This window comes from Scyliorhinus torazame, chromosome 11, assembly GCF_047496885.1.
Source record: "Scyliorhinus torazame isolate Kashiwa2021f chromosome 11, sScyTor2.1, whole genome shotgun sequence".
In the NCBI taxonomy this organism is placed as follows: Eukaryota; Metazoa; Chordata; class Chondrichthyes; order Carcharhiniformes; family Scyliorhinidae; genus Scyliorhinus; species Scyliorhinus torazame.
The window spans coordinates 221,807,600-221,829,909 of NC_092717.1; the positions used below are offsets into that span (position 1 = coordinate 221,807,600).

The 22,310-nt window shown below is 49.9% G+C and overlaps 1 long non-coding RNA gene across 1 annotated transcript in view; it reads left to right on the forward strand.

The window, feature by feature from the left end:
- Positions 1 to 2,073: 2,073 nt before the first annotated feature.
- The window catches only part of LOC140386049 (uncharacterized), an 87,346-nt gene continuing 67,109 nt past the window's right edge, over positions 2,074 to 22,310 (forward strand). Inside the window, exon 1 of the long non-coding RNA XR_011933560.1 lies at positions 2,074 to 2,223. This is a non-coding gene — a long non-coding RNA (uncharacterized lncRNA). The remainder of the gene's footprint in view (positions 2,224 to 22,310) is intronic.

Consider the following 22,310-nt stretch of genomic DNA (forward strand, 5'->3'; position numbering starts at 1 on the left):
CACAGACGCCCGAACCTCCACCGGCATCACCACCAAAGCTACGACGATCGCAGAGGACGACCAGGGCCCCCGATCGACTAATTGCTTCATTTTGAAATGTACATTACTGTTGTAAATAGTTAAGATGTAATAAGGTAAAACGCTGTACGGAGGTATTACAGTACCTTCATAACTGTAACTTCTACCACTTTACCACGTTGTAATACGAAGCCACCACCCCGCCAGACTCTTTTTTAACAGGGGTTGAATGTGGTAGTCTGTGTTAGGAAGATTACGGTACCTGGTAATACCGCAATACCATTGGTGGAGAATGTACTTGTTCCCATTGGTTAAGCCTGTATGTTAGCTCTGCCCTGCAAGGCGGGGTATAAGAACCCGTGCCTCCCCAGCAGCTTTCCCCCGTGCATTGCTGGGGGAAACATCTAGCATATTAAAGCCTTGAATTGTCTCCAGTCTCGCTTCTGGAGTTATTGATCGTGCATCAGGTACATGATAAGTAAAGTTCGGGAACCTCAAAGCTAAGCAGTTGAGTGTCAGTTGAAAATGTAAAAGCCTCATGGTCTCGTAAACTATGCCGTAAACAACTTGCATGATGAATGAGTGAATACATCGGGTCTTGGCTTTAATTTTATTTCACCATTTTGTTTGTTTGTCAGATGCTGCAACATGACGTCAAAGTGGGTCAGGGTAACAACAATGATGTACAGCTGTTCGCCCGCAGGCTAATACAATCCTGGCTTAATTAAAATTAGCAGTGTTTGTTCATGCTGTCAGGCCAACTCAGTTTGTGCTTAAATTGCAGTTCATTCCTCAAGTAAAGGCAGCAGTGTAAGTGTTGAACATTTATTTTAATGCACCTATTAGTCTATTAAAGGCCAAAGCCTTTTTAATTTTTAATAAAGAATAAGGTCAGAAGTTTGATAGTTTTAGCTGGGGGACAACTAGAATAACCTTGTGACCGGGTGTCTACAAAACCAAGCAGTCAAGGTTTGTGAGGTTCCACAGTGAGTGTGGCTATCATGGCTCAAACTGCACCCGGATTGTTTCCTTACAGTTAACTAGTAGCAACATTCCTCCATCGTGGTGGCACAGTGGTTAGAACTGCTGCCTCACAGCGCCAGCCTCCCGGGTTGATTCCCACACTGGATGACTGTCTCTGTGGAGTTTGCACATTCTCCCCTTGCCAGCATGGGTTTCCTCCAGATGCTCTGGTTTCCTCCCACAGTCCAAAGATGTGCAGGTTAGGTGGATTGGCCGTGCTTAATTGCCCCTTAGTGTCCAAAGGATTTGGTGGGGTTATGTGGTTACGGTGCGCTTTTGGAGGGTTGGTGCAGACTCGATGGGCCGAATGGCCTCCTTCTGCACTGTACGAATTCTATAATCGGAGACTTCCAATTTTCTGAAAACAGCAATCTTCAGGGAGCTCTGGAATATTTACAAATCCCGGGGAATTAAGTTGCAATGGAGTTATATTCAGCTGCTGCTCTGCAGATTCCATTCAAAGAGAGAGAAACACTCACAATGCAGTTCACAGCTATTGATGGCTGAAGCAGAGACTATTAATGGAACTCAGGCGAAAACAGAATGAAAGGTTCCTCTTTTTACCCACGGCGGTTGGCTACTGTCCATGTCACAGTGCTGCCTCACAATGCACCAATTACCATGCATGTTTTAATGTAATGAACATATTTTTAACACAGATTAAATATATGCAGCAATATATGAATATATTTGATGCTTCTTTCAATGTGTGCAACTATTTCCAATATGTACAACACTGCATTTGATAGAAGGAACACTGGTTTTCATCAACATTTAACACTGACCATCCTCATTTCTCTGTCTGTTCTTATGTGAGTGTCGGTTGATAGAAACCAGTAGTTTTAACAGTCTGGGGCACCTTTGGTTGGATCACGAATCAAGCTTTTTGTTTGTCTGCACTCCGCCTCAATTTCTCTTGGCTGTTACGAAGCAGCTTCTCCTGCGAGAAGTGCCGGGGTGAGCCAGCATATGGTTCTTATCCAGGGCTGTGGAGAAACCTGAGGCAGCTTCACGCTGAGGGTGGAGAAGCGGCAAGCTGTGAGCAAGATGGGCCACATGCAAAAACAAAAACGCAATGTCAGCGGAATGCAAACACTTAGGAGGAGGAGTGAAATTCTTCCAATGTGTCACAAAGTAAAAGCAGAGAGATGATTGTGCCTGAGCTGAGGAACTACATCAGAGGTGAGTGTGTTAACATGATATCAAATTGGGCCGGTTGTTGCATTTTCTCTTGGTGATTGGATGAGAGTATCTAGAGTCCTATTGGAGAACTGGGTCATAAACTAATCCATTCCTTGTCAGGCCAAAGCTTTGCAAATTTTTTTAAAAATGGTTTCCTGTCCCTTTAAACTTTCAACCATTTTAATTCCTGCAATCAGGCCCCCCCCACAAGCTGCTCAGTGAGCAGCGTTCCTCCATGGCTGGGACTTGTAGCCATCTGGGATGGCCACTTCCAGAATACAAAATGGACATTTGCAAAGATTGCAGGGAAAAATGGACAATGTTAAGAAAGCAAGCAGGCACAGAGCCTGTCTGCATATTGGAGCCGCAGCTCCCAGACAAGACTGAAACTGTAGGCCCATTAGCATATGGATGGCCCATCTCCGGGAACACAGAAAGGTACTTTTTTTTTTGAAAAAAATTTTTATTAAGGGTTTTCATAAAATATCAATAACAAAATGAGAAAGAAAAAAGAAGGGTTAAGTACAAAACACAATCTAAAAAAGCAACCCTCCAAACCCCTCCCTCCCTGTACATAAATAATAAATTAACATTAACACCCCGACTTAACACAACGGGTGTATACACCCCCTCAGACCCTCCAGTATAAAGAACATAAACAAAAATAAAGTAAACCCCCCCCCCGAGCTGCTACTGGCATTGACCAATGTCTATCGTTCTGCCAGAAAGTCTAAGAATGGTTGCCACCGCCTAAAGAACCCTTGTACCGACCCTCTAAAGGCGAATTTCACCCTCTCCAATTTAATGAACCCCGCCATATCGCTGATCCAGGATTCCACGCTTGGGGGCCTCGCATCTTTCCACTGAAGAAGAATCCTTTGCCGGGCTACCAGGGACGCAAAGGCCAGAATTCCGGCCTCTTTCGTCTCCTGCACTCCCGGCTCCTCTGCCACCCCAAATATTGCGAGCCCCCAGCCCAGTCTGACCCTGGATCCTACCACCCTCGACACCGTCCTCGCTACGCCCTTCCAAAATTCCTTCAGCGCTGGGCATGCCCAGAACATATGGGCGTGATTTGCTGGGCTCCCTGAGCACCTAACACACCTGTCCTCACCCCCAAAGAACCGGCTCATCCTTGTCCCGGTTATGTGTGCCCTGTGCAGCACCTTAAACTGTATGAGGCTGAGCCTCGCGCACGAAAAGGAAGAATTCACCCTCCCTAGGGCATCTGCCCACATCCCCTCTTCGATCTCCTCTCCCAACTCCTCCTCCCACTTACCTTTCAACTCCTTCACCGAGGCCTCCTCCTCCTCCTGCATCACCTGGTAAGTTTCCGAGATCTTCCCCACTCCCACCCACCCCCCCGAGAGCACCCTATCCTGTACTGTGTGTGGCAGTAGCCGTGGGAATTCCACCACCTGCTGTCTGGCAACCGCCCTTGCCTGTAAGTACCTGAAGGTGTTCCCCGGGGGGAGCCCATACTTCTCCTCCGGCTCACCCAAGCTTGCGAACTTCCCGTCCACAAACAGGTCCCCCAACTTTCGTATCCCTGCCCTGTGCCACTCCGAAAACCCTCCACCTGTTCTTCCTGGGGCGAACCGGTGGTTCCCCCGTAATGGGGTCCACGCCGAGGCCCCAACTTCCCCCCTATGCCGCCTCCACTGCCCCCAAATTCTGAGGGCCGCCACCACCACCGGGCTCGTGGTATACCTCCTCGGAGGGAGCGGCAGCGGCACCATTGCCAGCGCCCTCCAGATTCGTACCCACACAGGACGCCATCTCCAGCCTCTTCCATGCAGCCCCCTCCCCCTCCATCAACCACTTGCGCACCATCGTCGCATTGGCGGCCCAGTAGTACCCACAGAGGTTGGGCAGCGCCAGCCCCCCCCATCTCTACTCCGCTCCAGGAACACCCTTCTCACCCTCGGAGTCGCTCGCGCCCACACAAATCCCATTATACTCCTGTTAACCCGCTTGAAAAAAGCCTTCGGGATAAACACGGGGAGGCACTGGAACAGGAACAAAAACCTTGGGAGCACCGTCATTTTGATTGACTGCACCCTACCCGCCAAGGACAGCGGCAACGCGTCCCACCTCTTGAATTCCTCCTCCATTTGCTCCACCAGCCTTGTAAAGTTAAGCCTATGCAGGGCCCCCCAGCTCCTGGCCACCTGGACCCCCAAATATCTGAAGCTCCTCTCCGCCCTTTTTAGTGGGAGCTCACCAATCCCCCTCTCCTGGTCCCCTAGCTGAACTACGAACAGCTCGCTCTTCCCCATATTGAGCTTGTACCCCGAAAAGTCCCCGAATTCCCTAAGGATCCTCATTACCTCTGGCATTCCTCCCACCGGGTCCGCCACATACAGCAGCAGGTCGTCCGCATAAAGCGACACCCTATGCTCCTTCCCACCCCGCACCAACCCCCTCAAGTTCCTCGATTCTCTCAGTGCCATAGCCAGGGGTTCAATCGCCAGTGCGAAGAGCAGGGGGGGACAGCCCTGTCTCGTCCCTCGGTGCAACCGAAAGTATTCGGACCTCCTCCTATTTGTGGCCACACTCGCCATCGGGACCTCATACAACAGCCTAACCCACCTGACAAACCCCTCCCCAAACCCGAATCTCTTCAGCACCTCCCACAGGTACCCCCACTCTACCCAATCGAAGGCTTTCTCAGCGTCCATCGCCACCACTATCTTGCCGGCATCATGATAATGTTCAAAAGCCTCCGCACATTCGCGTTCAACTGTCTCCCCTTCACAAACCCTGTCTGGTCTTCATGGATGATCTGCAGCACACAATCCTCAATCCTTGCGGCTAAGACCTTCGCCAGCACCTTGGCATCTACATTTAGCAAACAAAACCGGTCTGTAAGACCCACATTGCAGGGGATCCTTGTCCCGCTTCAGGATCAAGGAGATCAGTGCCCGGGGCATCGTCGGGGGTAAAGCCCCCCCTCCCTTGCCTCATTAAAGATCCTAACTAACAGCGGGCCCAAGAGGTCCCTATATTTTTTATAGAACTCGACCGGGAAACCGTCCGGTCCCGGTGCCTTCCCCGCCTGCATGCTTCCTATCCCTTTGGTCAGCTCCTCCAGCCCAATCGGGGCCCCCAGTCCCGCCACCAGTCCCTCTTCCACCTTTGGAAACCTCAATTGGTCCAGGAAACGGCCCATCCCTCCCTCCTCCCGTGGGGGCTCAGATCGGTACAATTCCTCGTAGAAGTCCCTAAAGACCCTATTGATGCCAACCCCACTCCGCATCACGCTCCCTCCCCTGTCCTTAACTCCCCCAATCTCCCTAGCTGCGTCCCGCTTCCGAAGCTGATGCACCAGTATCCGGCTTGTCTTTTCCCCATACTCGTAGACCGCCCCCTAGGCCTTCCTCCACTGCACCTCCGCCTTCCTGGTGGTCACCAGGTCGAATTCGGCCTGGAGGCTGCGCCTCTTCCTCAACAATCCTTCCTCAGGCTCTTCCGCATACCTCCCGTCTACCCTCACCATCTCCCCCACCAGCCTCTCCCTCTCCCCCCGCTCCCTCCGCTCCTTGTGGGCTCTAATAGAGATCAGCTCTCCCCTCACCACCGCCTTCAGTGCCTCCCATACCATCCCCACTCGGACCTCCCTGTTGTCGTTAGTCTCCAAGTACCTCTCTATACTTCCTCGGACCAGCTCGCTCACCTCCCCGTCCGCCAACAGCCCCACCTCCAAGCGCCACAGCGGGCGCTGGTCACTCTCCTCCCCCATCTCCAAGTCCACCCAATGCGGGGCGTGGTCTGAAATGGCTATTGCTGAATACTCGATATCCTCTACTCTCGCTATCAGCGCCCTACTCAAAATGAAAAAGTCGATTCGAGAATAAGCCTTATGGACATGTGAGAAGAATGAAAATTCCCTAGCCCCCGGCCTTGCAAATCTCCAAGGGTCCACCCCTCCCATTTGGTCCATAAATCCCCTCAACACTCTAGCCGCCACTGGCTTCCTACCCGTCCTAGACCTGGAGCAATCCAGTGCGGGATCCAACACCGTGTTAAAGTCTCCCCCCATTATCAGGCCCCCCACTTCCATATCTGAGATCCGACCCAACATACGCCGCATAAAACCCGCATCGTCCCTGTTCGGGGCATACACATTGACCAGTACCACCCTCTCTCCCTGCAACTTACCACTTACCATTATGTACCTACCGCCATTATCTGCCACAATGCTCAACGCCTCGAATGACACCTTCTTTCCCACCAAGATCGCCACCCCTCGATTTTTGGTATCTAGACCCGAGTGAAACACCTGACCTACCCACCCTTTCCTCAGTCTTACCTGGTCTGCCACCTTCAGGTGTGTCTCCTGGAGCATAACCACATCCGCCTTGAGCCCCTTCAGGTGCGCGAACACGCGGGCCCGATTAACTGGCCCATTCAGTCCCCTTACATTCCAGGTTATCAGCCGGATCAGGGGGCTACCCGCCACCCTCCCCCGCCAACTAGCCATGACCCCTCCTCGGCCAGCCACGCACCCGCACCCCACACCCGGCCCGTTCCCCACAGCGGCAACAAAGGAAGATACTTTCGTAACCGATCTGGCCCCAGACCTCGCGGCACCAGTTCCCCAAACCGAAAGCAGAAAACAAAGCCAGGCCAACAGCCACCTAGGACACGCCCCGCCATCAGGGCACCCACCCCTTTATTGGTCAAGATCAATACCAGTGATCAAGACACGGCCCAATTGATTGGGGCCAGGTTTAAGGCCCGTCCAAAAGCGCGCGAAGCCCCCTTCAGATATAAAAAGAAGGCCCCGAGAGGGAATCGCTCTCTTGGACTTGGCTCTCACAGCGTAGAGACCCTTCCACCAGCTACACCAGAAACAAGTAAGTCCAAGGTCAACACTCGCTACCAGACGGACGTCCTTAGCTGTTCCCCTTCACCACTTCGACCCCAGCAGCCTCAGATCCGAAAAATGGCCATTGTTCCTCTGACTGAGTGGGTGCCCGAAGCTAAGTATAGGCTTTAGCGTTAGAGATAGTTTAGTCTGTAGTATTTCGTGCATGAGTAGATATTACTGTGTGTGTAAATAAATAGTATTGACTTTGAACTAACTAAATGGTGTATTGGCTCTTTGATCAGCATTCGGGTTTGAACCTTGTGGCGGTATCGAAAGATACCTGGCGACTCTAAAGCAAGCATAATTAGGATTAAGGCGACCATATTGACCGCCATATTCAAAGCCAACCAAAGAGAGCAACAGACTGGGCATCATTTTACATTAGACTGACTCTAAAATCCACATTGTGCCAGTTTGTGCAGTGCCAGAACAGCCAATTTAGTTGAAAATGACCACCCACGCCAACAATAAAGAATAATTGAGACAATGAACATAGCTGCATTTAAGGGGAAGCTAGATAAACACATGAGTTGGGGAAGTAATAAAATGATATGTTATCAGCACCTTTTACGGCCATTAACATTTCCTTTGTCTTGTGCCTATGACATCTTTGTCACTTCTCCCCGAGCTTCCACCTATCCTTGACTTTGTATTTTTCTCCTCCCCTTAAACAGTATAAAATCCATCACATTGTTCTCTCTCTTCAGCTCTGAAGAAGAGTCATATAGACTCAAAACATTAACCCTGTTTCTTTCTCCAAAGGTGCTGCCAGAATTTTTCCAGCATTTTCTATTTTTATTTTCTATTAGACGGATATAGAGTCATAGAATCATTCAGCACCGAAAAGACCCTCAGGCCCATTGTGTCTGTGCCTGTCAAAAATAACCACCGAACCATTCTAATCCCATTTCCCCGCACTTGGCCCATAGCCTTGCATGCCCTGGGATCGCACATCTAAATACTTCTTAAATGTGATGAGGGTCTCTGCCTCCACCGCCCTTTCAGGCAGTGAGTTCCAGAATCCCATCACCCTCTGGTAAATAAGTTTTTCCTCACATCCCCTCTAAACCTCCTGCCCCTTACCTGAAACCTAAGCCCCCTGGTTATTGCTCCCTCCACCAATGGAAAAAGTTTAATCCTGTCTACTCTATCTATGCCCCTCATATAATTTTATACACCTTAATCATACCCCCCTCAATCTCCTCTGCTCCAAGGAAAACAACCACAGTCTATCCAATCTCTCTTCATAACTAAAACTCTCCAGCCCAGGCAACATGCTGGTAAATCTCCTCTGCACCCTTTCCAGGTCTATCACATCCCTCCTATAATGTTGATTCCAGAACTGCCCACAATACTCTAGCTGTGGCCTAACCAACATTTTATCCAGTTCCAATACGGTAACACAGTAACCCCCACTTAACCTTTTTGGACAGTAAGGGCAATTTAGCATGGCCAATCCACCTAACGCGCACATCTTTGGACTGTGGGAGGAACCGGAGCACCTGGAGGAAACCCACGCAGACACGGGGAGGATGTGCAGACTCCGCACAGTCAGTGACCCAAGTCGGGAATCGAACCTGGGATCCCGGTGCTGTGAAGCAACTGTGCTAACCACTATTCTACCATGCTGCCTTTGATTAATCCCTGCCTCTCCAAATGCAGATTATTTCTGTCTCTCAGAATTGCTTCCAATAGTTTCCCCACCACTGAGGTTAGACTGAGTGGCCTGTAGTTTTCTGGTTTACCCCTTCCTTCCTTCTTGAAGAACGGTACCACATTGACTATCCTCCAGTCCTCCGACACCTCTCCTGTAGCCAGAGAGGAATTGAAAATTATTGCCAGCACCTCTGCTATTTCCTCCCTTGCCTCATTCTACAGCCTGGGATACATTTTATCTGGCCCTGGATATTTGTCTACCTTTAACCCTGCCAGACAACTCAGAACCTCCTCTCTGTCTATGTTAGTCTCTTTCATTTTATTACAGTCCTTCTCCTGGATTTATATACCCAAACTGATGCAAAGTATTAATTTAGAACCCAACCTACATCCCCCGACTCCACACACAAATTACCATTGTGGTCCTTAATGGGCCCTACTCTTTCCCTAGTTACCCTTTTACCCTTAATGTACTTGCAAAACAATTTAGGATTTTCCTTTATTTTACCTGCTAGTATCCTTTCATGTCCCATTTTTGCTCTCCTAATTCCCTTTTTACACTCGCTCTGGCATATTCTATGTGCCTCTGGGGCTTCTGCTGTTTTGAGCCCTTGATATCTGTCATAAGCCTCCCTTTTTCTCCTCAGCCGATATCCAGGGTCCACTGGATTTGTTGGTCCCACCCTTTTTCTTGATTGAAACATGTTGGCCCTGTACTCTCCCTATTTCCTGCTTGAAGGATATGTTGATGGGATTAGCTGAAGTGAGGTGGGAGGGAGGCTAGTGTGGAGCATAAACATTGGTGTCAACCAGCTAGGCTGATGGCCTCTTTCTGTGCTGTAAATTCGGTCTAATTCTTTGCAACCATGGGGCTAGGGCATAAAATAGCTCCAAATGGCCGAAGGTGAGTGCAAAGATTAAAGACTAAGGTTAGCAGTTTCTGTCACCTCTGGAACAAGCAATTCCAGGGACAACTTTCAGTCAGCACTGCCCTTGCTAATGCCGGTCACTATAACAGCAGTTGTTGTTGCAATATGCCTTTCAGTTATTGCAGCATGATGTTTAGGGGAGGTGGTGGCACAGTGGTATTGTCACTGAGCTGGTATTCCAGGCACCCAGAGTAATGCTCTGAGATGCCAGGTTCAAATCCTGCCGTTGCAGATGGTGAATTTTGAATTCAATAAAAACCTGGAGTTAAAAGTCCAGTGGTGATTATGAGACCATATCATCTAAAATTTCTGCTCAACTATACCTAATTAAAACAGAAATAAAATGAGTTCCTGAGCATCCATACTTGTACCTCTACCGTACATCAGCCGTGGCTCAGTTGGTGGCTCTCTGAGTCAAAAGGTTTTGGGTTGAAGACAAATTCTAGAGTTTGAGCACAAAGTTCAGGGCTGAAACTCCAGAGCAGTCCTGAGGATGAGACGTTAAACCGATGACCTGCCTGCTGGGTGAATCTGAAAGATCCCATGTTACTGTTTTGAAGAAAAGCAGGGGGATTAACCCAGTGCCCATCTTAACCCTCAATCAACATCCCGAAAACAGAGCTGGTCACTCTCACATTGCTGTGTGTAATAGATTGTTGCAGCAGCAGAATTTTACTCCAGCGCAACCTGTAAACTCATGGCACGTGTCATGTGAGAGTACCTTTGAGAAATGGGTGTTTATCAAATAGCTGCAGTAATGTCAGAGTGTGGGTGGAGCTGGGCTGTCTGTCTTTCACTTTCGTTTTTGCGCAGGCAGCTACAGCGTGTTTTAGTTTCGCTTTCAGAGCTGGATAGCTGCAGGCAAACCAAGCAGCTGTATAATGATCTCTCTCTGCAATCTAAAGACTGTCTCCAGATCATGAAATGAAAATCGCTTATTGTCACAAGTAGGCTTCAAATGAAGTTACTGTGAAAAGCCCCTAGTCGCCACATTCTGGCGCATGTTCGGGGAGGCTGGTACGGAAATTTGAGGATTTGAAAGTAATACCTGTTTCTGTACAGGATTTAAACCTGCTGTCTTTCTGGAAAAAGGGTCTTTTGGTCTTATGGATGTTGTTCGGAAAGTTATGATGGGTTACATAGAATATTGTATCTGTGGGGATTATTGGTGTTGATTGTTGTTAAGATGTTTACTGTGGGTTTATAAAATGTTAACTGGATTTATAAATAAACATAGTTTTGTTTAAAAAGTGCTTTAGATCTCTGTTGCATCACACCTGTAAAGTGGGCCCTTGTGCTCCCCATAACCAAAATCTATTAAAGGTTGTGGGTCAGGTGATCTCCATGATACTCTTTGGTGTTCTCTAAACCCTGGCCCAGAACACCTGCCATATCCCCCACTCTACCATTACCACCAAGCCAGGGGATCAACCCTGGTTCAATAAAGATTGCAGGAGGGCATGCCAGGAGCAACACCCTGCATACTAATAACTAGTTGTTGCGCGTGATTCAGGGGACTCAAGACTGCTGACTGGCATATTTAGCGGGGTGTTTCTTGGCAGCTGCAGTGCCAAAAACATCCCGCTATTCAAAGCCATTTACCACTTTTTTTGGCTTTGGGAAGTTTTTCCACCACTTCGAGGGGATCGGGGCACTATTTTATCCGATAGTCACAATCTCCCTCCCCCCCATTTTCAGGCCCCCTCCCACTTCTTTGACCCTCCCTCACGCCCCCAACATTGGGGAGGCCCCCAGAAACCCCCCTGGCACTGCTGGGGTACCAGCCTGGCAGTGCAAGTTGCCCTGGTGCCAGGGGGAGTGCCAAGTAAAGACAGGAACAATGTTTACATTTTACAATTCCTGGCCCATTGCAGCAAGGAATGAGAAACTCATGCTAATATGTTAGTTCAGTATTACAGAGCTGATTGGAATTTACCAGATGCAGCTTCTGCAGGCATTCCAGCGACAGACACTGACTGTAACAAAGGCCTCGTGGCATGGTGCTCTTTTGCCTTCTGTTTCTCTGAGATCTCTCTCAAAGCACTGTGTCCCTATTGTGTTCTTAGTTAGCATCTCCCAGACCATGTGGAACCCAGGCTTGATCAGTGCTGGCCTTTCAACAAACCCATTGTGTGCTGCGGCATTCCAAGCTGAAACAGCCATGCCAACAGTCCATAAATATTCAGCAGTGTTTTATTTGCTACTGCACACTGTCCTGGTAATTAATACAAAGTGCAACATTTTATAATTATGATAAAAGTGCTCATTGACACAAGGGGCACGGTTGACAGGATGGACAAGCACATCTTTGTTTGACTATGATTCAAGTCAGCCCCACCAGCAGGGAGAAACTATGGCCTTGGCGTACAGTCAGCATCAAAGGGTGAAATGAACAATGACTTACACACTGCTGACTGAGAGCGACTTAGTCAGCAACTTGGGTCTGAATGTATGCCACAGGGGAGAGGGGAAGCGCAGAACCTCTCTGATGAGAGTGAAGCTCTCTGTTTTCATCTTGTCAGATGAGCCAGCATGCCCTCGAATACAGTAGGTTGACAGTGTACAAGATGTTGGCTCTAGCTGGCAGAGAACTGATTTATGTTCCTTTGGGAATTGATGGTTGAATAATGGGAACTGGCACCTCCTGCACAGTTGGCAAAATGTGTCCAGAATCCGTGAAAAGGTTGTCCAGCTTCCCCATTCCTATAAGAAAAAAGACTTGGATCCTGACTTCCAAAGGAGTAAAGTGAACCGATGTATTTTGGCCCTACTTAAGCCGAATGTGAAATTGAATGAAACCACAACTTTGGACACATCGCTCAGTAGTCTGAACAAGGTTTCCAAAGGTGGAAATTTGTGAAAATTGCAACCACCCATCAATATATGCTCCAGTTCCAACTCACCCTTCCATATCAAAGCTTTTTATGCTTGTTACTCAAGTCGGATTCATGGCATCCAGTAGGATGTCAGGAAATGCAAGAGTGCCAAAGCCCACTCGGACTACATCAGGGATGTGTCCGCAGCTCCAGAACATCTGGCAAGGGGTCTTCAATCCTAAATATTCAAATGGAAGGTCTCAGTGGAACTCTCTGGGGTCAACTGGAGAGAGGGGAGGCCACTACAAGGCGCTGCCCCTACACTGACAATGATGATGACATTGAAACCATTGTCGATTGTTGAAATAACCCACCTGGTTCACTAATGCCCTTTAAGAAAGGAAATCTGCCATCCTTACCCAGTCTTGACCGACAAGTGACACCAGGCCCACAGCGATGTGGTTGACTCTTAAAATGCCCTCTGAAATGGCCCAACAAGCCACTCAGTTTAAGGGCAATTAGGGATGGGCATTAAATGTTGACCTAGCCAGTGATGCCCACATCCCATAAAAATTATAGGCACGGTTCAGCGACCCTGCTGTGCCTGGCACAGATTCCGGTGCAACGGGTGAATCGCACGTGAGCCCCGCCGGAGCTCCGGACCGCGTGTCGGGCTGATCGCGTGTCACGCAACTTGCTCCACTCCGCGTGATCTGGATCTTGCCCTTACTGAGCGTTATCCAGATCTGCGGTGCAATAGCACAGTGGGTGCCACTCCCTCAAAGCCCTCATGCCCTCAGCACAGTAGCATTGTGGAGAGCACAATTGCTTCACAGCTCCAGGGTTCCAGGTTCGATTCCGGCTTGGGTCACTGTCTGTGCGGAGTCTGCACATCCTTCCCGTGTGTGCGTGGGTTTTCTCTGGGTGCTCCCGTTTCCTCCCACAGTCCAAAGATGTGCAGGTTAGGTGGATTGGCCATGATAAATTGCCCTTAGTGTCCAAAATTGCCCTTAGTGTTGGGTGGGGTTACTGGGTTATGGGGATAGGGTGGAGGTGTTGACCTTGGGTAGGGTGCTCTTTCCAAGAGCCAGTGCAGACTCGATGGGCCGAATGGCCTCCTTCTGCACTGTAAATTCTATGATAATCTATGTCCCTCTACCCACTCCCTATGGTTTCTCATGCCCCCATGCCAAGCTATGATACTTCCATGCTCATTGATACACTGTACACTTTATAAAACTAATAAGACCCATAGTATACACTGGTATTACTCAAAACAAAAGCTTTTGAAAAAAGTATCCATTGATAACGTCCTCTTACTCTTGAAAAAAGTCTGGAATGCAAGCTAATAAAACTATCAATCATCTAAGCCCTTTAAATTTAAAAAAAAACACAAAACATTGAAACCACTTAACTTGCATGAACAAACATTGTGAATTTGCACACACAGAACAGAGAACGTTAGCTGCCGATCAAACAATGGGGGGTGGGGAAAGATTCCAGGTCCATTCACGGTGTGCGCAAATGCCGTTATTTTCTTTTCTTTACGTTTTTATTGGTTTTCACATTTTATGTTACACATTTCAGTTCGTAGGTTCAATTACAAGTTGCATAACCGTGCACAAAACACAGCAAAAACAACGAAGAAATTTTTTTTAATTACAAAAGAGAACCGAAGAGAGAAAAAGAAAACAGAGACAAACAATGATCATTATATATATTTACATACACTTGTCTCCCCTCCCTCTGTGGCTGTGGTTCCCCTTTGGCTGATCTGCTTCAATTGTCTTCCCAAGTGTTGCCCAAACGTATATTAACCGGCATGTTTTAGTTGTTCATTCTGGATTTCCACGTGCCCTCTGGCCTCTCCCCTGCGGCTTTGTCCCTTGATCATCGCGAGCTTTGTGTGACCCTTTGTCCGCCCCTTCCCCACTTCCTCATCCCCAACCCTTCCTTCCCTCCATTTCCTTTTCCTTTATGTTCCGTGGCCTGTCCGTGTCTCCGCGCCCCCCCCCCCACCCCCGGCATCAGCGGCATTCTGGCCCCGGCACCTTCCCCGCCTGCATGGCGTTGATATGCCTCATGACCTCTCCCAGTTCTAATGGTGCTTCCAGGCCCCGTATCCTATGTTCCCCCATGATCGGCATGTCCGGCCCATCGAGGAACTGCTTCATCCCAGAGTCCCCCTCAGAGGGCTCGGAGGTGCACAGTAGAAGGTCCCAAAGGCCAAGTTGACCTTTTCCGGCGTGACGACTAGCCTGCCACTGTCGTCATAACCTGCACTATTTCCCTTGTGCCTGTCTGCTTTCTCATCTGGTGAGCCAGTCTGGCTTCGTCTCCATGTTGGTAAAAGGTCCCGTGTCTGGCGTAACAGGTGCACCGTTTTCCTCGTGAAGAGCAGATCAAAGTCCGTTTGTAGCTTCTTCCTCTCCGCCAATAATTCTATTGTCGGGCCGTGGAGAACCACTGGTCTACCTCCAGTATGGAGTCGACCAGTTGCTGCCGAGTCTCCCTCTCCTTCCTACCTCTGCATGCTTGGTAAGTAATAATTTCTCCCTTTATTACTGCCTTCAGCGCCTCCCAGAACCTGGAGGGTGAGACTTCCCCATTATGGTTGTTGGTAACATACCCATCTATGGCTTGTGATATCTATTCGCAGAATGCCTCATTGGACAGGTGGGCTGTGCCCTACTTCCATGGGGGGCGTTGGGGCCAGCCCCCAACCACACATCCATGTAGTGTGGAGCGTGGTGGGAGATTACGATTGAGGAGCATTCCACTCCTACTATCCCTGGAAGCACTGATTTCCCCACTACAAATAAGTCGATCCTGGTGTAGACCTGTGTACCTCAGAGAAGAAGGAGAACTCCTTCTCCCCTGGGTGTGTGAACCTCTATGGATCCACTGCCCCCATTTGTTCCATGAACACCCTATTCCTTCGCCATGTTTGATTCTTTCCCCACTTCGGGGTTTGATCTGTCTGTCCATGGGTCCTGTGCACAGTTAAAGTCCCCTCCCATGATGAGTCGGTGTCTACGTTGGGGATTTCCACCATGGCATTTTTCATGAATTCTGCGTCATCCCAGTTGGGAGCGTAAATGTTCGCAGGTCAACTATAATAAAAGTAATCTTTATTGTCACAAGTAGGTTTACATTAACACTGCAATGTGAAAAGCCCCTTGTCGCCACATTCCGGCGCCTGTTCGGGTACACAGAGGGAGAATTCGGAATGTCCAAATTGCCTAACAGCACGTATTTCGGGACTTGTGGGAGGAAACCGGAGCACCCGGTAAGAAGTAGAAAGAAGTTGAACCGTGACGTCACAGCCTGCAGGTAAGTGATTGGCTGTGACTGGTAAGTAGTTTTTCTTTTCCCTGAGGTGTTATCGTGCGGGGCGCAGTGGTTGCTGAGTGAGTGCTTGCTGAGAAGGGGAGTACATTTTTTTTTTAAACTTACTGTTGGGAGTGTAAAAATGGCAGGAGATCCCAGACCCATGTTATGCTCCTCTTGCTCAATGTGGGAGTTCAGGGACGCGGCTGATGCCTCTGACTCCTTCATGTGCGGGAAGTGTGTCCAGCTGCAGCTCCTTTTAGACCGCATGGCGGTTCTGGAGCTGCGGATGGACTCACTTTGGAGCATCCGCGATGCTGTGGAGGTCGTGGATAGCACGTTCAGTGAGTTGGTCACACCGCAGATTAGGATTGTTAACGGAGACAGGGAATGGGTGACCAAAAGGCAGAGAAAGAGCAGGAAGGCAGTGCAGGTGTCCCCTGCGGTCATCTCCCTCCAAAACAGGTATACCGTTTTGGATACTGTTGGGGGAGGTGACTCACCAGAGGAAGGCAGTAGTAGCCAGGCTCATGGCACCGTGGCTGCCTCTGCTGCACAGAAGGGTAGGAAAAGGACTGGCAGGGCTATAGTCATAGGGGATTCAATCGTAAGGGGAGTAGACAGGTGTTTCTGTGGTTGAAAACGAGACTCCCGAGTGGTATGTTGCCTCCCGGGTGCACGGGTCAGGGATGTCTCAGATCGACTGCAGGACATACAGAAGGGGGAGGGTGAACAGCCAGTTGTCGTGGTGCATATACGCACCAACGATATAGGTAAAAAAACGGGATGAGGTCCTACAATCAGAATTTAGCGAGTTAGGAGATAAGCTAAAAAGTAGGATCTCAAAGGTAATAATCTCAGGATTGCTACCAGCGCCACGAGGCAGTCAGAGTAGAAATTCAGGAATAGTCAGAATGAATACGTGGCTTGAGAGATGGTACAGGAGGGAGGGGGTTCAGATTTTTGGGACATTGGAACCGGTTCTGGGGCCGGGGGACCATTACAAATCGGATGGTCTACACCTGGGCAGGACTGGAAACAATGTCCTTGGGGGTGCTTTTGCTAACACTGTTGGGGAGGTTTTAAACTAATGTGGCAGGGGGATGGGAACCAGATTAGGAAGTTAGAGGTCAGTAAAGAGGCAGCAACTAAAGCCAGTAAGGTACTAGATAATAAACTCAATGTGACTAAGAGGAAGAGTAGACAGGGAAGAGATGATGAACGCAAAGTGACAGGTCGTCTGAGGTGCATTTGTTTCAATGCGAGAAGTGTAGCAGGTAAGGCAGATGAATTTAGGGCTTGGATTAGTACCTGGGAATATGATGTTATTGGCATTACTGAGACTTGGTTGAGGGGAGGGCAAGACTGGCAACTAAATATCCCAGGGTACAGATGCTTCAGGAGGGATAGAGAGGGAGCTAAAAGGGGTTGCATTACTGGTCAGAGATGATATCACAACTGTGAGTAAGGAGGGTTCGATGGAGGATTCGAGCACTGACGCAATATGGGTAGAGCTAAGAAATAGGAAGGGTGCAGTAACATTGTTGGGACTTTACTACAGGCCTCCAAAAAGCGAGCGTGAAGTAGAGGTACAAATATGTAGACAGATTATAGAAAAATGTAGGAGCAATAGGGTGGTCGTGATGGGAGATTTTAACTTCCCCAGCATTGAATGGGACTCATGTAGTGTTGGAGGCGTAGATGGAGCAGAATTTGTAAGGAGCATCCAGGAGAGTTTTTTAGGGCAGTATGTAAATAGTCCAACTCGGGAAGGGGCCATACTGGACCTGGTATTGGGGAATGATCCCGGCCAGGTGGTTGAAGTTTCAGTCGGTGATTACTTTGGGAATAGCGATCACAATTCCTTAAGTTTTAGAATACTCATGGACAAAGACGAGAGTGATCCTGAAGGAAGAGTGCTAAATTGGGGAAAGGCCAAGTATAACAAAATTCGGCAGGAGCTAGGGAATGTGGATGGGAGCAGCTGTTTAAGGGTAAATCCACATTTGAAATGTGGGAGTCTTTTAAGGAAAGGTTGATTAGAGTGCAGGACAGACATGTCCCTGTGAAAATGAGGAATAGAAATGGCAAGATTAGGGAACCATGGATGACGGGTGGAATTGTGAGACTAGCTAAGATGAAAAAGGAAGCATACATAAGATCTAGGCAGATTCCGCAAAGGCAGTGACCCAAGTCGGGAATCGAACCTGGGACCCTGGCGCTGTGAAGCATCAGTGCAAACCACTGTGCTACTGTGCCGCCCACAGACCGTTAAGTTCCTTGACATTCCAGGTGATATTCTGATGGGAGGTTTCTGTCTGTTCCCCCTTCCTCCTCCTCAACCCCTCCTGCGCATTGCTGCTCTCTCCCCCTCCTTTCTGAGAATTAACTCCTGAATTTAATACGAGCAGTTCAGTCCCGAGCAAGTAGTCTCTGTGTCGAAGCGCTGGGTATCTGGTTCAATGCTGGTTCCATTGTTGTCTTCCCAGCCCATGTTTGTGGATGAACTAATTTGACTCCGCTGGTGGGGTGAAATAATATTCCCTGCCCTGGAATATTAGCAGTGCCTTTGTGTTCCTTGCTTGGCCGGGTGCAGCATCCTGACCCACACCTTGTTTTTTTAAAGGGCCGGCTTGGCTTTGTAAAATTCCGCCCGGCGCTTGGCCAGGTCTGCCCCGATGCCCTGGTACACCCGGATTAAGTGAGCCCCCCAGCTGCAGGATCTTGTGGGTCTCGCCTAATTTCAGATCCTTTCCCGCTGCAGCTGTTCCCAGGCTTTGGGCATTGGCCGGAGTGACCTGTGGGCTCTGGCAATTTCTGGCGGCTTGGGGAATCTTTCTGTTCCCACCAGTTTGCTGAGCATTTGGGCCACGTATTCCGTAGGGTTCCTGCCCTTCGGTTTCCTCCGGTAGGCCCATAATGTGGGGGTTCTCATGCCGTGACTTTCTACTTTAGTGTCCCTCTCCTTGCCATTTCCGTCTCCAGTACGGCGATCTGATCGCTCTGGCCGGTCGAGGCCTTTTCCAGCTCCCTGATCGTTGCTTCCCGAGATTGCAGTTGCCTTTCTGCCTTTTCCAGTGCCGAGTGCAGGGTGACCAGCACCTCCTCGACCACCACCTTTACCGTTGCCATCATCTCTGTTTTGATGGCATCCTTGAACTCCTGGAGTTCCTGCGTGAGGAACTCACTCCATTTGTTCATCGGCGGGAAGCCCTGCGTGTGGTCCTTCCCAATCAAGTGTGACCGGGACCTCGTCGCCCCACATGCTTGCCATCGCCTCGGTCCTTCTCTCAAGGCTCTTACTGCCTTTGCCAACTTTCCGGCCCCTGGAGGTGCTGCCATTTGGCAAGTCTTGTCTTGATGGTGTTGGAGGAGAGTGAGGGTTTTTTCTCCTGGCCTTAGCGGCTATTTTGGGCTTAAATTTGAGTTTCCAGACGGACAGCCACCTTTCGTGCCTCCGCTCAGCACATCCCACGTTTCAGAGAACCCAACATCAGGCGGAGGCAGGAACATCCAAGGGAATCAGCAGTCAGAGGTTTGCTGGATCCCAGCGCTCAGCTGGGTCCCAGTCAGATGCTGAGCCTCTGGACAAGCTTAACCTGAGCTGATGCAGGCGCTGTGAGATTTAAGCATTAATTATTCACGCACGGGTATCTCTCCGAACCACCTGGGAGGTGATTTGTCTGCCCACCGTCAGCTGGTGGGTTCGAAGGTTCGGCTGCCATATTTAAAGACCAGTGCAACATGCTCACCTCACTCTCTCCAGCCCACTTGCCTTCACGGGATGGTACAGGATGTCAGCAACCCAGAGGCAAAAGGTGGGCAGCCTCAACCACCTTGCCCTCCAGGCCTTGATTCAAGGAGTTTGGGCTCAGGAGCTTGCCCTCTAACCAGCGATGACTCGAGGATGCACACCGACCTTGCCTCCCCAGCTCAGGAGGCTGTTACCCAGGAGGTCAGCACAGCTGGGAATGCCAGGAGTGCCACGGAAGGCAGGAAGCAGATAAATGATTTGATCTGCCTCACGGGGGAAGGTCCTCTCTCAACTCCCCCTCTCAGCGTGGCATCATGTATTCAAACGGCTACTCTCTTCACGGATCTCATCCATCCATTAGCGGGGAGGTGGGGGGGGGGGGGTCACTTATCAACATTCACTCTCTCCACAAGGCTTTCACCAAACCGTCGTCCCATCTGTCACATTGCTCACACTCTGTCCTCTGGGCCTTCTGGGGAGGGCACTCCAAACACGGAGATATGCATTTCCATTTCACCCAGCCTCTGCTCCATCCCCTCTGATCACATATCTTTCTTTCATCTTCATACAGGGCAAGCTGGTACACAACAAGCGAGAGAGCCCAGACTGGGCGCAGGGATGGCAGAGATCACAGGGTCTGAGGAGGCTGCAACCGACCGTGCTGGGGAGGATCGGGATCACTCCTGTGGTGACACGGACAGCAAGCTAGTATGGATCTCAAGCGCCATCACTTCATAATAATAATCTTTATTGTCACAAATAGGCTTACATTAGCACTGCAATGAAGTTACTGTGAAAAGTGTGAAAATATTCAAGGAACCATTTGTATTTAATTGCTAGCATTCAATTTCAAGTTTTTATAATGCTTCATTATATTAAATTTATTCAGCTAAATCCCCACTAAAATAGGCCAAATATAGTTTTGCAAATTGCACACTTGAGCATTACGATAGTGGAGCTGTTAAATATACCGCCTCCCATATTGCCAACAGATCTAAACCAGGCAAAATGTTACAGAACTGTGCTAAGGTGAAAGCAAGTTACTGTGAATGCCGAGATCTGAAACGGAAAAAGGAAATGTTGGACAATCTCAGCAGCATCTGTGGAGAGAGAAGGAGGCTAACGGGCGCAATCTATCGGCAGAAGTCCAAGTGCTGTAGTGGGTGCGACTTTCTGGGTGCTACCCAATTGCCGGCCCGGCGAGATGCCGCCCTGTCTCTAATGGCAATTAGGGCCGGAAATGATCCCCAATGAACATCTCAGACGAAATGCCCATCCCGCCAGCCTTGACACCTGGACAGCGGCCAGCTAATGAGCGGGGTGCTGCTTATGAACGCTTCCTCCGAACACATATCAGTCAGCATACAGCCATGTCACCATGGAGGCCTGCTCCACGTTTCGGAGAACCCAACATCAGGCGGAGGCAGGAACATCCAAGGGAATCAGCAGTCGGAGGTTTGCTGGATCCCAGCGCTCAGCTGGGTCCCAGTCAGATGCTGAGCCTCTGGACAAGCTTAACCTGAGCTGATGCAGACGCTGTGAGATTTAAGAGGGGATGTCAGTGACTCCAGCGAGTGCATCGCCGATTGGAGGAGTCCCAAAGACTATGGGTGTAGGAGAATGTGTGACACTGAGGCCAACACTGCCGAGGTGGCGACCGCAGTGGAGAGCCTGGAGCACCACGTCAGCAACATGCGGCGTGGTTCAGCCAGTGACAGCTATGGCTGCGGGCCTTGACAGCATGTCCTAGTCAGTGGAGGACATATCCCAGAAGTGGATATTGCCAAGGCACTGCGGAGCGTGTCCCAGTCACTGAGGTATATGACTCAGGTGGAGGTGGATATTGGGAGGCTCAGCGGAGCCTGTCCCAGTCGCTGAGGTATGTGTCTCAGGTGGAGGTGGACATTGGGAGGCACTGCGGAGCGTGTCCCAGTCGCTGAGGTATGTGTCTCAGGTGGAGGTGGATATTGGGAGGCACAGCGGAGCCTGTCCCAGTCGCTGAGGTATGTGTCTCAGGTGGAGGTGGATATTGGGGGGCACTGCGGAGTGTGTCCCAGTCGCTGAGGTATGTGTCTCAGGTGGATGTGGATATTGGGAGGCACTGCGGAGCGTGTCCCAGTCGCTGAGGTATGTGTCTCAGGTGGAGGTGGATATTGGGAGGCACAGCGGAGCCTGTCCCAGTCGCTGAGGTATGTGTCTCAGGTGGAGGTGGATATTGGGAGGCACAGCGGAGCCTGTCCCAGTCGCTGAGGTATGTGTCTCAGGTGGAGGTGGATATTGGGGGGCACTGCGGAGTGTGTCCCAGTCGCTGAGGTATGTGTCTCAGGTGGATGTGGATATGGGAGGCACTGCGGAGCGTGTCCCAGTCGCTGAGGTATGTGTCTCAGGTGGAGGCGGATATTGGGAGGCACAGCGGAGCCTGTCCCAGTCGCTGAGGTATGTGTCTCAGGTAGATGTGGATATTGGGAGGCACTGCAGAGCGTGTCCCAGTCGCTGAGGTATGTGTCTCAGGTGGAGGTGGATATTGGGAGGCACTGCAGAGCGTGTCCCAGTCGCTGAGGTATGTGTCTCAGGTGGAGGTGGATATTGGGGGGCACTGCGGAGCGTGTCCCAGTCACTGAGCTATGTGTCTCAGGTGGAGATGGACATTGGGGGGCACTGCAGAGCGTGGCACCGTCGCTGAGCTATGTGTCTCAGGTGGAGGTGGATATTGGGAGGCACTGCAGAGC